The 17257-nt window shown below is 43.6% G+C and overlaps 1 pseudogene; it reads right to left on the minus strand.

Annotated features, from left to right (window-relative positions):
* Nucleotides 1–6435: 6435 nt before the first annotated feature.
* LOC137159248 (olfactory receptor 4D1-like) lies at nucleotides 6436–7382 on the minus strand (annotated as a pseudogene).
* Between the last annotated feature and the right edge of the window lie 9875 nt (nucleotides 7383–17257).

A 17257-nucleotide genomic window follows, 5' to 3' on the forward strand; every position in this document is an offset into this window, starting at 1 on the left:
TCACTGCTTTTAGAAACCAGACCCCAATTTATCAGAGAGGAGAGATATATGCCATGTGAACTGTGTGTCCCATCAAAAGAGATCACATCCTGCACACTCATGGAAAATTGTGTCCATAAATAAGTTACAGACCAAAGTCCATAATCTCCATTCAAGTCTGGTAGCCATCTGGTGTAAATCAGCATACCTCCATTGGAGTAAATGGATCATATCCCCAGCTGGTGTAAATCAATGTACAGTAGCTGCATTGGAGCCGGTAGACCATATCCCCAGGTATCACCCTGCACAGCACCACTGAAGTCAATGGCAGAATTCCCCAGCCACTGTAAGTCAACTACTGCTTTATTGGAATCAAAGTGGCCAGATCCCCATTTGATGAAATTCAGTGTGTTCTCTGACGATGTTCCAACAATTGAGGACTTGACCGTGAGAATTTTTGGTAAAAAAAATATTCTGTGAATGAATTCACACACTGGGGGAAAAAATCATAAATATTATAGTCTACTCAGGAGGAGAAAAAAATTTAAATATATTGAAAAATGTATGTAACATAAACAATTCTTAATCTTAAGTATTACGAGGACTTTAATATAGAATGTTTCAATACATTAATATGGCTATTCAAATATTTTACAACTTCTCCTTTTCTCTCTAATACAAATAAACAGCTTATTGCATTTCCCATAGGACAAGTCAGCAATATGATTTAATAAAAATTCAGTCTTTACTTTTGCCAAGAATTACTGAGGTAGGTTTGTTTGTTTTACTACAAGGTTTTGTTTTTGTCTTTTTGTCTGTATAGAATCAGTCCTCTCCGTCTCCCAGTCCTTTCCATAATGCCTCTCCCAGTCCTCTTCCAGCCTCTCCCAGTCCTCTCTGTAGTGCCCTGAGAAGACCATACTTTACAGCCTCCCCCATTTCAGCCTCCCCCAGAATAACTCAAGCTGTGAATTTAAATCATAGAATCATAGAATATTAGAGTTGGAAGGGACCTCAGGAGGTCATCTAGTCCAACCCCCTGCTCAAAGCAGGACTAACCTCAGCTATATCATCCCAACCAGGGCTTTGTCAAGCCTCAGCTTAAAAACCTCTAAGGATGGAGATTCCACCACCTCCCTAGGTAACCCATTCCAGTGCTTCACCACCCTCCTAGTAAAAAACTTTTTCCTAATGTCCAACCTAGAGCTCCCCAACTGCAACTTGAGACCGTTGCTCCTTGTTCTGTCATCTGCCACCACCGAGAACAGCCTAGCCTCATCCTCCCTGGAACCCCCTTTCAGATAGTTAAAGGCTGCTATCAAATCCCCCCTCATTCTTCTCTTTTGCAGACTAAACAAGCCCAGTTCCCTCAGCCTCTCCTCATAAGTCCTGTGCTCCAGCCCCCTAATCATTTTAGTTGCCCTCCGCTGCACTCTCTCCAGCTTGTCCACATCCTTTTTGTAGTGGGGGGCCCAAAACTGGACACAATATTCTAAATGCGGCCTCACCAATGCCGAATAGAGGGGAATAATCACTTCCCGTGACCTGCTGGCAATGCCCCTCCTAATGCAGCCCAATATGCCATTAGCCTTCTTGACAACCAGGGCACACTGCTGACTCATATCCAGCTTTTTATTCACCGTTACCCCCAGGTCCTTTTCTGCAGAGCTGCTGCCCAGTTCGTCGGTCCCCAGTCTATAGCTGTGCATGGGATTCTTCCTTCCTAAGTGGAGGACTCTTCACTTGTCCTTGTTGAACCTCATTAGGTTTCTTTTGGCCCAATCCTCCAGTTTGTTTAGGTAACTCTGTATCCTATCCCTACCCTCCAGGGTATCTACCACTCCCCCCAGCTTAGTGTCGTCCGCAAACTTGCTGAGGGTACAATCTACCCCATCCTCCAGATCATTAATAAAGATGTTGAACAAAACTGGCCCCAGGACCGACCCCTGGGGAACTCCGCTTGTGACCGGTTGCCAGCTAGACATGGAGCCATTGATCACTACTCGTTGAGCCCTATGCTCTAGCCAGTTCTCTATCCATTTTATAGTCCATTCATCTAACCCATACTTCTTTAACTTGCTGATAAGAATACTGTGTGAGACAGTATCAAAAGCTTTGCTAAAGTCAAGGTATATCACATCCACCGCCTTCCCTACATCCACAGAGCCAGTCACCTCATCATAGAAAGCAATCAGGTTGGTCAGGCATGACTTTCCCTTAGTGAATCCGTGTTGACTGTTCCTGATCACCTTCCTCTCTTCCAAGTGCCTTAAAATGGATTTCTTAAGGACCTGCTCCATGGTTTTTCCAGGGATTGAGGTGAGGCTGACCGGTCTGTAGTTCCCTGGATCCTCTTTCCTCCCTTTTTTGAAGATGGGCACTATATTTGCTTTTTTCCAGTCCTCAGGGACCTCCCTCAAGTTGTCTTTTTCTCTTTGATTGTCTTTTCCCCTTCTCCTGATATAAAATGTATTTATAAATAAAGTTGCTCAATCTTGTTTTAATGGAAATTGTTTTTTATTAAAAAATGATTTTTAATTGAAAATTGGGAAATAAACATTTTCAGACCTTTTCCAGATTTTCAGAGAAAAAAAAAGTAATGAAAAAAATCCGTCATTTCCTTATTTTCGGGTGTTCTTTTTCTTCTTCTATCTTGGCTTTTTCCTTAGAAAAAGGGAAGAAAATAAAAAAAGAGAAAAAGTGGCAAGAAATATGAAAAAAGGATTACTGAAAAAAGCCGTATTCATTTCAGACAAAAATGCCCTTGATATTTATTTTTAAAATGATTTATTTTCAAAACTTTTGCAATAGAACATTTTTAAAGCTGCTCAATAATTTTGTGATTATTTTCCTTTTCCAATCAGCTCAAAATGCAGGACTTGAAGTAGTTGAAATGCAGCTCCCCTGTCTTGCTAAGTAAAAAAAAAGCCTTCTTCTTACTCCACAGATCTGCAATCCAGGGGTAACAGGGTCAGATTTTCAGGACCAAAATAATTTTTACCCCTGCTAGCCTCATTGAGCCAACAGAGGTCTGGGATGGTGGCTGGGTGTTGCTTCCCACTGAAATATAAAGAGAACTATTAACTCGTTTCCAATCAATGACACCTCTGAAAACCCATTGACTCATCAGAGATGCCTATGGCTGGAAATGGGACATTGGGGTCATAGAGGGCACAGTGTGATGGGGAAGGGGCGTCACTGGGGTCTCTGAGGTCCAGGGTTTTTAATGTACCATAATGTACCATAATCTACAACTACAACTCCCATGATGCACCATGGCCCATAGGGTAACAGAACCGAGCCAGTCCTCAGTGGTGCTGTGACCCCATGCGCCAGGGCAAGATCCCCGGAATGAGACCCCACCGCTGTGGGGTGAGTGCAGCGTGGGCTCGCCCTCCAACCTTCACCTACCCCTTGGACTGCCCTCTGCACCAGGCTGGGATTAGGGGAATAGGGAGCTGTTGTGCAGGGAGATCACTTGGCCATACTGTGGAATCTCAACTATAGGGCCCCATCCGATAGGCAAGCTATGAGCATCCTGGCCAGATCAGGCCCTGCAGGTGAATTTGGCTCAAGAACCCCGCTTTTCTCCCCGGTCTGTGCATCGCTCTGCAGCTTAGGTGCTCAGAGGTCTGGGACAGGGCTGCAACGCACCTGCTCAGAGACAGACTCTTAGGCACTCAGGGTAATTTCAGTGCAACAACGTAGGTGCTGAGAGAAATGATGCACAGACAGCCTTTGGGGGCAGCTGACTATGGCTTTTGTGAGTCCCAAAGGGGACTGATTCTGGGATTTATATTTAAGGTGCTTAAAGTGGCAGCGAATGTAGCCCTGGTGGGATTTTCATAGGCATCTAGGCTCCGAATACTGATTGAAACCAATGGGAGTTAGGCAACTAAATGCTTCTGAAAATCCTATTAGGTCCCTAAATACCTTTAAGAAATCTGGCCTCTAATGTGCAGACTGTCTAGCTCCAGTACTAATATGGCCACCCATTACCATAGCCTCTGAGCCCCTCACAATTTTTTCAAATTAATTTATACTCACAGCTCCCCAGTGAGGTAGGGAAGTCTAGAGGGCCCACTTTTTCAAGCTAGTTAGGGCCTAACGGTGCAGACAGATATCTAATGGGATTTTCAAAAGGACTTAGAGTGACATAGGCACCTAGGCAGTGTCAGTGGGATTGTGACATTCTCCAGGGTACAATCTGGAGTGTTGCACCGCTGTGTCCCTTTAATTCTCCAGCCCAGGGTGCCTTTTACACTGCTTTGCTAGTGAACAACAAGCCCTTCAGGCTCTATTCACTCATAGCCAATAGCATGTAAAGTCACTCTTTGCAAAGTTACATGAATGATTTCCCAGACACTCATGAACTACACACAGGGTGATACCTGCGCATTCTTAGCACCAGCCTTGCACCTCGAGAAATATGCATCTTGTCCTGGCCAGTACTCTACTGAACAACGCAAGTTCATTCATTAGTATGCCATTCCAGCAAAGGGTAATGAATATGCATCAGCCTTTGTTAACCTGAGTAGAGATTCCCCAAACACTTGAATCAGAACACAATGGTTTAGCTAAAACAATAAGACAAATTTATGAACTAGGGAAAGCTAGACTTTTAGTGATTATAAGGCATACAGTTCAGATTTGGTTATGAAAGAAATAAAAGGTAAACATGCAATCTAATTCCTAAACTTTACCAAGCTAAAAATGATTTGATAGCAAAAAGGTTTTTCTCACCCAAAAACTTTCATCACCTTGCTGACACATCAGTATGTCTTTGTCCCTGAAAAATTGGCTTGTGGGCATTACCCAGAATTACAGCATATTACAGAAATAATCATACAGTAGAATCTTATAACTCCATAAACAGTGTTGCTACACATATTTCAACAAGACAATAATGTTCATTAGATTACGGGTTTTCAAATGATAACTTACAAGGAATGCTTTGTAAAATATAACATAATCATATAATGGGGTGAACATGGGATACAGGGTTTCACATGGGGTACAGTGTGTCATGGGGGTTAGGCACTTTTGTAAATCCCAATAAGCACTTATATAACCTTTGAAAATCCGGCCAAGTTTACACAGGTCTCCTGTGTCCCAGGTTAGCAATCTAGCCATCCTATTTATGCTTATTTTTCATTACGGCTTAAGAAAGCAGTCCCCCAAGAAGGACTTGTGCTCCTAAATCCCCTAAATGCACTTGAAAACCTCCTTTATAAACACCAACTTACATCTAATACTCCATGAAAGTAATGTTTATTAAAGTTTATTAATACCTTTTGCAGACAAGTCAGATGACAAAGACTGATGAGGTATGCCTACTCATAACAAAGAAATCAGTTATAATACCTAAATCCTAATACAGCACTTTTCATCATTAGATCTTAAAGTGCTTTACAAACAAAAGTCAATGGCTTTAGCCTCATTTTACAGATGGGGAAACTAAGGCATGGGGCAGGGAAGTGACTTGTCCAAGTTCACCCGTCAAGCGAACATCAGAGCTGGGATTAGAATGCAGCCTTCTAGAAACCCAACCCAGTGCTCTATCCACTAGCCCACACTGTCACAAATAGACAAGTCATATTGATCTATTTGGTGTTCTCACTGTAAATGCGCAACTAATTCATTATAAATCGTTGCGCCAACACTAGATGTTACTTTTTGCTAATTCAAAACATTTCCTGATGAAAAATGGAAAACTGTGAAATAGTTTTTTTTTAAAGAAATAGGGTTTTTTTTTCAAAGAAAACGATTATTTAAAAAAACAATCACCATGGATTTCTGCTGTTGTTGTTTTGGCAACTAACCCATCCCATACAATCCCTCCAGAATTACCCCAAATTCTCAGGACCCCATTAACGACTGTCACTACATTTTCATCCCGGTGTAATTCCAATGAAATTGATGGATCAGCACAATCAGTAACAAATCAGGCTTTTTACAAGCAAGGATATTTTAGAAAGTGATTGTTTGGACATCCTAATCGCATAGCATGCATATAGCAACTCCCTGACCATGTGAGATACATGACATGGCATAGATCTGTTCTTTCATTGGACAGATAGAGAGCCTGAGGCACAGAATCATTTTTATTAACTCCAGAATTAACTTCCTGTGAATATTAACAAATATTTTTTAAAAAAACTTCACAATCTAGAAGGCTCAAATGAGAGTTAGGGTCCAAAATCCTGTTAACATTTGTGTGTCTCCCTCGGACCAGTTCTACCTTTCAAATCACTATTTCTCTGCAGTGCAATTGGAAGAGCTTTATTTCTTCTCAGAGTCATTCCCAGTTCTCACGATGGATATACATTCTCTCCCTGTCTCCCAAGGAAAGACTTAGATTTGTAAAGACACCTTAAGGATTTTGAGGCCCAAATTCCACTAACTTCAGAGGGAATTGGGTGTTCGGTTCCATGACATGGCTATGAAAATCTCAGATTAAGATGGCTCTTTCCTCCCTGAGAAAAGGATTTTCCTCAATAATCTCTTGATTCCATTTTTCATCTCAGTGTTTCTGAGGGTGTAAATCATTGGATTCTACATCAGGCTGATCACTGTGTAAAGGACAGAGACTGCCTTGTCCACTGCAAAATTACGAAAGGGCTGAGCATAGATGAAGATGCCTGGGATGAATATTAAGATGACGACTGTGATTGGGACTCTGCAGGTGGACAGAGCCTTTCGCTTCCCTTCTGTGACATGTGTCCGTATCTTGACCAAGATGACAGTGTAGGAAATAAGCAGGATGATGAAGATTATTATGAGCAGTAGCCCGCTTTTGGAGACCATCAGCAACTCCACTAGGTAGGTGTCTGCACAGGCCAGTTTGATGACTTGAGGGGCATCACAGTAGAAATTGTCCAGGACATTTGGGCCACAGAAAGGTAACTGGATGATCAAGACAATCTGAACAATGGAGTGAGAAAAGCCACCTAACCACGCCCCAACCACTAGCCCCATACACACAGCCCGGTTCATGATAGTTAAGTACCGCAGTGGTTTATGAATGGCCACGTACTGATCGACCACCAGCACCACAAGAAAAAAGACCATTGCCCCAGCAACGAAGTGGACGAAGAACATCTGTATGATGCACTCGTTAAATGAGATGGTCTTACGCTGGGAGATGAGACTTGACAGCATCTTTGGCGCATTGACTGTGGAATCACTAACGTCTATGAGGCCAGATTTGCCAGTAGGAAGTAAATGGGAGTGTGGAACTGGTGGTCGGTGATCACTGTGGTGATGATGGTGAAGTTTCCCACCCAGGTTGTGATGTAGATCAAGAGGAAAACAACAAAGAGGACTTGCTGCAGCTCATGACTCTGAGTCAGACCCAAGAGGATGAATTCCATCACTGTGGTGGTGAGATTGCCTTGTTCCATTTGTTATCCTTGGAATACACCTGGAGAGGACATAGAAATAATCAGTTGTTTTTATAGTCAGCACAGAGAACATCTGACAGTCTGGAAAATTATGGCATATCATAGAATACGGGCAAAAATAATTAGAATCATCAAGAATTTATATGCTAGGGCAGAATGTGAGGTCAAAGATGGTGACATTGACCAAAGCTTTGCAGTGACAACTGGGGTAATGCAAGGATGTATTATGTTCCCACTATTGTTTATATTGATTATTGACTATTGTTGCAGGGCCGATTGAAGAAAGATTGAGCCGGGTGGAGTGTAAGGAGTGTTTATTTGGTTACAGTTTCTAGACCACTTGATTCCCTTTGCCTCGCGACCAACAAAGTGAGCCCCAAGTTAACTACTTTACAACTTTTTATCTTAAATAATATGTCAATACACACACTTCTACAACGCCCCATGAAACCCCTATTTGGTGATATAAATGGCTATAAAATGAATATTAATGGCTATAGCATATAATTATACCCACCCCTATTTATTACTTACCACTTAATCTGCATGGCATAAACATTTTTGTTATGAATTTGCCTCTCTTGACAGTAGGAATGACCATAAATTTCCTGAATGAACCATCTGCAAGGGAAGAACCAGTGGGAGATATCCTGAGCTTTCTCTAACAGGCATGCTGTCTGAGGAAGAAGAGATAACACACTTCTTACCACCTTCTTTGTCCAGATGGTGAGGGGAGGAATAGAAGGGGGGGCGTGGCCTGCCCGTATTATAAATCCGTTACCATGGTACCTATTGGTCAAGTCATTTTGCCCTGCTCCAGTGTTTACTTCCCCCCCTGCCCTAACTCCACGGCTAAGAAGCTGCAGTGATCAGCGCATGATTATTGCTTGTTTAGTACATGGCCTTTTTAGCCCAAGCCAGGGGTCCCTTGGAGGACAATCAGTGGTATTGTCTACTCTGCCCTGCACACCGGAAACACCTTCAGGTTACCCTTCTGCCAGTCCAATGTCATCAACCAGTTCTTCTGTGAAATCCCCCAACTGCTCAAGCTCACCTGCTCTGACTTGTACCTCAGTGAAGTTGGGTTTATTGCCTTTGGTGTGTTTATAGCTGCAAACTGCTTTGTTTTTATAATTGTGTCTTATGTTCAGATCTTCAAAGCAGTGCTGAGAATGCCTTCTGAAGAGGGCCGGCATAAAGCCTTCTCCACCTGCCTGCCTCACCTCACTGTGGTCTCTTTGTTAGTTTTCACTGACTGCTTTGAGAACCTGAATCCCCCCTCCACCTCAGCATCAAATCCGGATCTGCTGATGGGTGCTCTCTATGCCGTAGTGCCTCCAGTGATGAATCCCATCATCTATAGCAGGGGTGGGGAATCTCCGGCCCGCGGGCCGGATCCGGCCCGCGAAAGAATTTGATCCGGCCCGCGGGCGGGCGGGAAGTGCGCGCCGCCGAAACCCTGCCGCCGAAACCCTGCTGCCATCTGCCCATTTTCGGCAGCGGGTGGAGTCCGGAGGCGGTTACTGCCCCACGGAACCCTGCGGACACTGGAAAACCGCGCCGCCGAAAAGGCGGAAACGGTGGCGGCATTTCGGCGGTGGGCACCGCCCCACACGTAACTGTGCCGCCGCCGAATCCCCCCCCTGCCGCCGAATCCCCGCCCGCCGTCAGGGCCACCATCAGGCCCTTGGCAACAAAAAGGTTCCCCACCCCTGATCTATAGCATGAGTAACATGGAGATCAAAGCTGTGTCACAGAAACTGATTGTGTGGAGGATATTCACCAAGAATTAGAATGTCCGTCCTTGCTCCTTGACTGTGATTTCATTCTCAGCTTCTTTATCGACTGATGACAAAATTGTCTCCTTGATACGTGTGAAATATGTTTATGAAGTAATAAAATCCAGAATAACTCCACTGAAGTCAGAAGAGTTAGTGAAGGGTTACAGCAGTGAAAATAGGATCAGAATCTCTATAGCTATCCATAAATCTGCCTACATACCTATCTGTTTATTTTAGAGGTTTATACTGCTACCATCCCCACATGACCTGACCATGTTGCACAGAATATCAATAGCCATAGATAAGTCCCCAGTGAACGTCATGAAGTTTCTGTCTCTTCTCCTTTTTTGGCATAAAAATTGTCTTTCAGGTATGAGTGGTTTGCTTTGTGTTTGCTTGATTGTTTCTTTTTGTGTGTGTTATTTTGTTTATTGGTTGGTTGATTTGTTCCTGTGATCCACATGGTTTATTTGGGGGTAGGAGTTTGGGATTGTGGAATACAGTTGTTTAAATGAGAGTATTAATTATTTATCATCTATTCGAGACACAATCTCATCATCTCTTTGATGGGGTTTTCTGAGAGTCTTAAAGTTTTGCTTTCCCCATTCATGAAGACTTGGAAAAAAATCGTGTGGGTGTCAGGGTAGCTGAGTTTTCGGTCAAACAATTATTTTTATGCTGTATCATTCTTTCCATGGTGGAAAGGCATTTTGGAAGAGAAAGCTATTGCAATGCCTAACAACAAACTGAGCTGTGGTAATAAGGTGAAAGTTTTGTCCTACCGAACAATTGCTGTGATGGATCTGGATTTGCTATCTAATATTTTCTCTTATGTTAAACTTTGTTCCTATTGTGGTAAATAAATCACACTTTGTATAGAGAAGGCCGGCCAGTCACTCAACTTACTACTGCTCACATCCCCTGAGAGAAGAACTGCCGGTATCAAACCTTGTTGAGAAATCACGTTGGTGCACAGGGTGTTGTCGGCTGAGACCCTGCTTGAGAGGGGAAAAATCAGGTGATTCTGCCTTAAAAGAGGGGCAGGCTCATGGCTGAGACCTGAGGGGGTGACCTCAGAGAGACCCAAAAAGGGGTGAGAGATGCAACTAACCCTGTAACCAGGGCAACTGGGATTTAGTCATTCACTGCAAAGGGTTGATTTGGAATTAGTCAATGGTCTTTCCTCCACACAGGCTTCCAAATGTGTCTAGATCACCAAAGCAGACGGTTATTGATGCTGCTGTTATTATTAGTATTGTTATTTTTAAAGCAGGTTTGTGCTTATTTCTGTACCCTATGTATGCATTATATGTAAGCAGAGTATGTAAGATAGATAGCTAGATAGATGAAGGTCTATGGGGATAGCTAGCTAGCTAGCCAGCTAGATAATGAATAATCAAAGCCAATTATTGTGGCTCTTTTGTTGTTCATTATTGTTGATGTCCAGATCAATGATTTCCTTGAAAATATTCATTATTTGCTGTTATTTATTAAAGAATTTTTGCGAATACGTCTGACCCCAGAGCTCATTGACAAGAACTTCATGATAAGAAATGTCTGTGAGCTTTGAGCTGTTTTGACTGGACATATTTTAACAGGCTCTGTTTCTCTTGCCTTATTGGTTACAATAGATTATCCCGCTCCCACTTTGTATAAGTAATGTCCTATTCATTGGGCCAAAGGCGGTGATGGGTAGGACACTCAGGTTTGATCTCTGTCTCATTTAGAACAGCCTGTTAAGGCTCTGATTACTGCCTTATTGGCTATTCTTGGCTATTGCTCCCTGGTCCTGGCTCGAAATCCCATCGTACACCCGAGACACCTTCTGAATGGAAGTTTAATCATAACAGATGTGCTTCTAGGAGAAGCTACAGCATTGACGAATCAGCATTTTATTAATAAAAAAGCTTCCTTTGAAAAGTCCCAATGACAAAAATTGGATCAGAGTTTTGTCTCATTTTTCAGAGTCACTTAGGAAACACTGCAAAACCTTCCTCTTCCAAAAAAGACTTTCTACCATAAGAAGAATGACACACCATTGGTATATTTAGGTATTGAGGTGTAAAATAATAAAAAGGATGCTTATCCAGGCAGATTAATAACCAGATAATAACCCATTTAGTAACCCAATAAAATCCCAGCTGCATTAATGTAATCATCTCAACAGGAGCCCAGACATCTATGAAACTCTTCTGCACCCTTCTGTCCTTCAAACCTTCAACTCCATTTCAAAACCCCATTAAAGAGATGACACAACATCACCCCCATGAGATGAATGAATTAGTGCATCTAACCAAACATTTCCAAATAACTCACCATCCCCTACCCTGAAAACCAAGTATCTGCAACAAAGAAACCAACCAACCAAAACAAAGCAAAAATGGTCAAATCAACAAACTATAAACTCTCCAAATGTCCATCCATAAGCAGAGTTTTTCCCCGCAAAAGTAGAAGAACCAGAGGTTCCATGAGGTTCACTAGGGACTTTACTACTGCTACTGGTTTTGTGAGTTAGGTATTCTGATAGTGTGGTAATGGGGGGAAGTATAAAATCCTAAAATAGATAAACAGATAGACTTTGCCCTTATTTACACTGTGTAAACCTAGAGTATCAAGATGTAACAAGTAAAACAAACCTAGCAAAATGCTTATGCACACCGGATTCCCTTTAAGCACACGATGAACAATCACTTTCAAGTCAATGCTCTTAGTTCGTAGATAGCAGAGATAGTCAGAAAATGTTGACCAAAAAAATTTCCCTGCCAAACAAACAGTTACAGCTAAAGAAAAAAAATTGGAAATAATTCAATTTTAATGATATTTTATGATTACTGAATTGGAAACATTTAAAACAGTTGTAAACCTGGCTTGACATGAGTAATTAAACACGGAGAAGGTCCCATTTTTTGGGAGAGCGGATAAGGGACATAACTGTATCAGAAGGCTGGAAAGGGAATGTCTGTATTGTCTAATACAAGGGGGAACACCTGGTGAACTATTCACAATGGACAAGATGACAATGGATACGATAATTTGGGAACAAAAAGATAAGCTAAGGAGGAAGTTGTAGATGGACAGAGAATGCTGTACTGGGACTGGTTCTTACAAAGTAACCAAGCCAATCCCAAAATGTGCAGCACAATGTATAGCGAGTGCAATGTAATGTGTAAAAGTATATAAAGGAAGACCTTTGGTGTGTAACCTTGAATGTGTGGTACCTCCTACACCCACCCCCTGTGCTTGGATCTGATCAACTCAGCATAGCTTTGTTGTATGTCAAATAAAGGATCCTGGTTTATGAGACTGGAGTTGAACCAAGTTCATGGAAGAGATTTCAGGGGAACCCTATTAAGATATTTCCATTTTGAATGATCATTTCAACCTTTGTTAGTTTGTTTGTTTTGTACTGCCAATGATGTGGACCCCCCGCTACAAAAAGGATGTGGAGAAGTTGGAGAGAGTCCAGCAGAGGGCAACAAAAATGATGAGGGGGCTGGAGCACAAGACGTATGAGGAGAGGCTGAGGGAACTAGGCTTGTTTAGCCTGCAGAAGAGAAGAATGAGGCGGGATTTGATAGCAACCTTTAACTACCTGAAAGGGGATTCCAGGGAGGATGGAGCTAGGCTGTTCTCAGTGGTGGCAGATGACAGAACAAGGAGCAATGGTCTCAAGTGGCAGTGGGGGAGGTCTAGGTTGGATGTTAGGAAAAAGTTTTTCCCTAGGAGGGTGGTGAAGCACTGGAATGGGTTACCTAGGGAGGTGGTGGAATCTCCATCTTTAGAGGTTTTTAAGCTGTGGCTTGACAAAACCCTGGCTGGGATTATTTAGCTGAGGTTAGTCCTGCTTTGAGCAGGGGGTTGGACTACTTGACCTCCTGAGGTCCCTTCCAACTCTATGATTCAATGATTCTATGTGCTTATATGGGCATATTTTTATTATGTCAAAAAATACTGATAATTTGAGATGTGAAAACCAAAGAAATTACTGACTGAATGATTCAATCAGAAATGCAGACATTTTTCATGGCACAGTTCAAAATAATTTTTATTTGCACTTGTCATTTTGCAAACATTTCTGACATTTCCAATTTTTGTTTGTTTCTTTCCATACAATTTTTTTTTTCTGAAATAGTGGAATTTCCCATGAAAAGAGTCACTGGCGTTTTCATCTGCTGTTAGCCAAACGGTGCACAGAGAAAGTAGTGGCCTGTGTCATTTCCAGGAATGGCTGCCAGATGGAGTCATGCCCACAGGACCGAGGACAGCACATCACACTTGCCCCCAGCTGCAGTGTAGAAGTAGTCTAGGACACCCTCACAAGTGCCGACCTCCTATCTGATGCCCTTCCTTTGATAGTGGGAGGACACTGTCCAGCTGTCCTAGACCCTTAAATCAGTGTCTGTGTCCTCCCGGTCACTTTCACACACTCCCACAAAGCTCTGCCAAAGATGTGGTCATTCTGGGTTTCTAGTTTCAGCCCTTCATGGATAATGAGGCAGGCAAGCAAGGATCACAGGCTAGCAAAGGGATTCCTTATCCACAGAAACTGTATCTGTAAAGCCCTTAAGAGTCACAAATCCTTGAAAAGAACAGTGTCCTGAGATGCCCCCTCTCCTTCTCTTAGTCCAGCATTCATCAGTGTTTTAGACTGCCCGCTCGCTCCTGTAAACTCTTCCTATGTGTGTCCACAGTCAGCTCCGTCCCTGCACAGAGCCTTACGCTGCTCTGAAACGAGGCCATGTCCCTGTGCAGTGTGCTCAGACTCTGAAGTTCCAGACCCAGCTGCCCTCTTCCACCACACCCTTTTGCGGCTCCCTGTATAGAAAAATCATTGTTGCATGAGGGCGGGGCAGGAGCTGAGCGACAACGAAAGTCTGTGTCCCCCAGACTGCAGTCTGCATGGGTCTCAGTGACGGTCCTTCAGTGAGGTGTCCAATACGTTTCCCAGGTAGGGAAGAAACAATGAAGCTTAACGGGCTACCTTGGGCAAGAACAGACTTGTGTAGTCACCCTGCCAATATTCCCACACATAGTACAGCAGAGAAATTACAGCTGAAGCCATCAGCTCCCACTAAGGCACAGAAGAAAACCGAAACCCCCAAACCGTCATACCACAAGCAGAGATTTGGCCCACAAAAAAAAGAGGCAGTGGCACCTTGACATCCACTAGGGATTTTGCTATGGCTACTCATTTTATGTGGAAGGTGAAGAGAGAGGCTGGTGATGGGAGGCAGTAGCTAGGTAGAATATGATCTTATTTCTACTTGTATATACCTCCACAATAACGCCACTGGTTTGAGTGGCCTTCGTCTGGATATTTAGCAGTGTAAGTACCTCAGTGTGCACAAACGTTGCACGACATGTCCTTATGGAAACAATAATGTCATATGTTTCTTAAATTTATAAAGAAAAAAGAAGGAAAGCATGGTCATTGCAGAAAGATGGACTTATTATTCTCGGTAAACAGCCAAGATCCAATCATTTTCCACAGAGCAGCTTTGATCTCCTTGTTCCTCATGCTATAGATGATGGGATTCATCACCAGAGGCACTACGGATTTGGTAGATCTGGATTTGATGCTGAGGTGGAGGGGGGATTCAGGTTCTCAAAGCAGTCAGTGAAAACTAACAAAGAGACCACAGTGAGGTGAGGCAGGCAGGTGGAGAAGGCTTTATGCCGGCCCTCTTCAGAAGGCATTCTCAGCACTGCTTTGAAGATCTGAATATAAGACACAATTATAAAAACAAAGCAGTTTGCAGCTATAAACACACCAAAGGCAATAAACCCAACTTCACTGAGGTACAAGTCAGAGCAGGTGAGCTTGAGCAGTTGGGGGATTTCACAGAAGAACTGGTTGATGACATTGGACTGGCAGAAGGGTAACCTGAAGGTGTTTCCGGTGTGTAGTGCAGAGTAGACAATACCACAGATCCAGGCACCGGCTGCCATTTGAATGCAAGCTGTCCTGTTCATCACCCTCTCGTAGTGCAGTGGTTGGCAGATGGTGACATATCGGTCGTACGCCATGATGGTGAGCAACGCAAAATCAGTTGTGGTGAAGCCGACAAAGAGAAAGACTTGAGTGATGCACCCAGAATGAGAAATCAACCTGGTGTTCATGAGGGAATTGACCATGGATTTGGGGATGGTGACAGAGATGGAGCCAAGGTCTAGGATGGACAGGTTCATCAGGAAGAAGTACATGGGGGTGTGCAGGTGGCGGTCGAGGGCTACGGCCATGACGATGAGAATGTTCCCCATCAGGGCTGCCAGGTAAATCACCAGAAAAACCACAAAGTGCAAAATCTGCAGCTCCCGAATGTCTGAGAGTCCCAGGAGAAGGAACTCGGTCACAGCGGTTCAGTGGGACATTTTCTTCCTCTGTATATTCTCTGATGGCTGTAGAGGGAAGGACAAAGATAACGGTTGGGATTACAGTGACAGAAGGAATGAGCCTGACCCTCCTCTGTAATATCTCATGATGTTGGCGTCAAAGGTGCACAGCTCTCGTCTCTTCCATTGACTAGGAGTGGAGAGTTATCACCTGAAGGTAAATAGGCTCCTGTAAAGTCAGTGGAGATGCAGCAGTGTACAACACCTGAAGGTCTAGCTCAGGATGTGTCTTGATGAAATGCCGTGTGAAGGATGGAGCAAAGTGCAACCCCAACACAACACTTCTAGCCAAGTTAGATCCCCTCTCGCTTCAAACCGCAGGCTCAGATCTTGGGCATGAAACTAAAATGCCAACACTGCCTGATATCCACTTTCAGCAGAAATATGACATAGAGTTACTCGGAACCCGTGTGAGAGCTCCTCTGTAATGATTGCACTGCAACACCACCCAGGCGGCCTGCTGCCTGCTGATGGATTGATTGATGACACCAAATCCCAGTTGCATTTCCCTCTTTGTGTCATCATGGGCTAGTAGCATCCCTCACCTGCCTCTGTGCTGGGTCATTTACTGCTGTAACTTTATGTGTGTGGGTCCCTGGCAGTCAGGAGACTTGGCTCTGCCACCGACCTACTCTGTGACCTTGGGACAATCACTTCCCCTCCCTGTGCCTCTGTTTCCCCTCCCTACACTGCTCTGCCTTGTCTGCTAGGACTGTGAGCTCCTTGGGGGTGGGCTGTGTCTGGTTATGTGTATGTTCTGTTCCCCTGCCAACAGCATCTGTTTTCAGCTGGCAGCAGAGGGGAGCAGCGGATCCAGTGCTAGAGCAGGAGAGCTGGTTCTAATCCCACTGACCTTCTCCATGTCCTTGGGCTGGATCAAGAGAAACAGGCTTTGGCTGGGGGCTCCAACCCACCGTCCCCAGTTGAAGGCACTAGTGTGTTTAATACATACACCGGGGATCTCCAGCTTTGCCACTTCCTCCGTTTTACCTTCCTGCAAGTGTCCCTTTGAAACAGAAATAAGCGCCATTGCAAGAGAGCGAATGTGCTTTTATTGGGCAATATTCATGTTCCCACTCTGGCTTACACCTAAATTTCCAGGAAGGGCTGGTGAGATATTCTGTGCTGAAATGATAACAAAAGGAAACTGGGTTTTCTATTGAAGAAGCTTTCATGAAAAGTCTCTGTTGTTCTAGAAATACAATATAGATATTGTTCCAGGAGGGTAGCCGTGTTAGGCTGTATACAGCAAAAACAACGAGAGTCCTGTAGCACTTTAAAGACTAACACATTTAATTTCTGCAGGCATATGTTTTCGTGGGAGAGCACTTTTTGTCAGAGAGCACTTCAGTCTCCCAGGACACTCTGTAGCTGACTTGAAAGTTGCCATACTCCTACAAAAAAACTTCAAAAACAGACTTCAGTGAGAAACTGCAGAGCTGGAACTGATCTGCAAACTTGACACAATCAAACTGGGTCTGAACAGGGACTTGGAATGGTTATCTTATTGCAAGAAGTAATTGTCACTGTTCACACATTCTCACCTCCTAATCAATGGTTGTGAATAGGACTCAACTGCTCTAACTGAATGGACTTTGCTTATACCTACCTTTCCCATTGTTGTTCCCTACCCTTGGATGTATATATATACTCCTATCTGATTTCTATTCCTTACATCTGACGAAGTGGGTTTCAGCCCAC

The sequence above is a fragment of the Emydura macquarii genome, unplaced genomic scaffold (genome assembly GCF_026122565.2).
Source record: "Emydura macquarii macquarii isolate MOO-44397 ecotype Brisbane River unplaced genomic scaffold, CSIRO-AGI_Emac_v2 contig_1814, whole genome shotgun sequence".
In the NCBI taxonomy this organism is placed as follows: domain Eukaryota; kingdom Metazoa; phylum Chordata; order Testudines; family Chelidae; genus Emydura; species Emydura macquarii.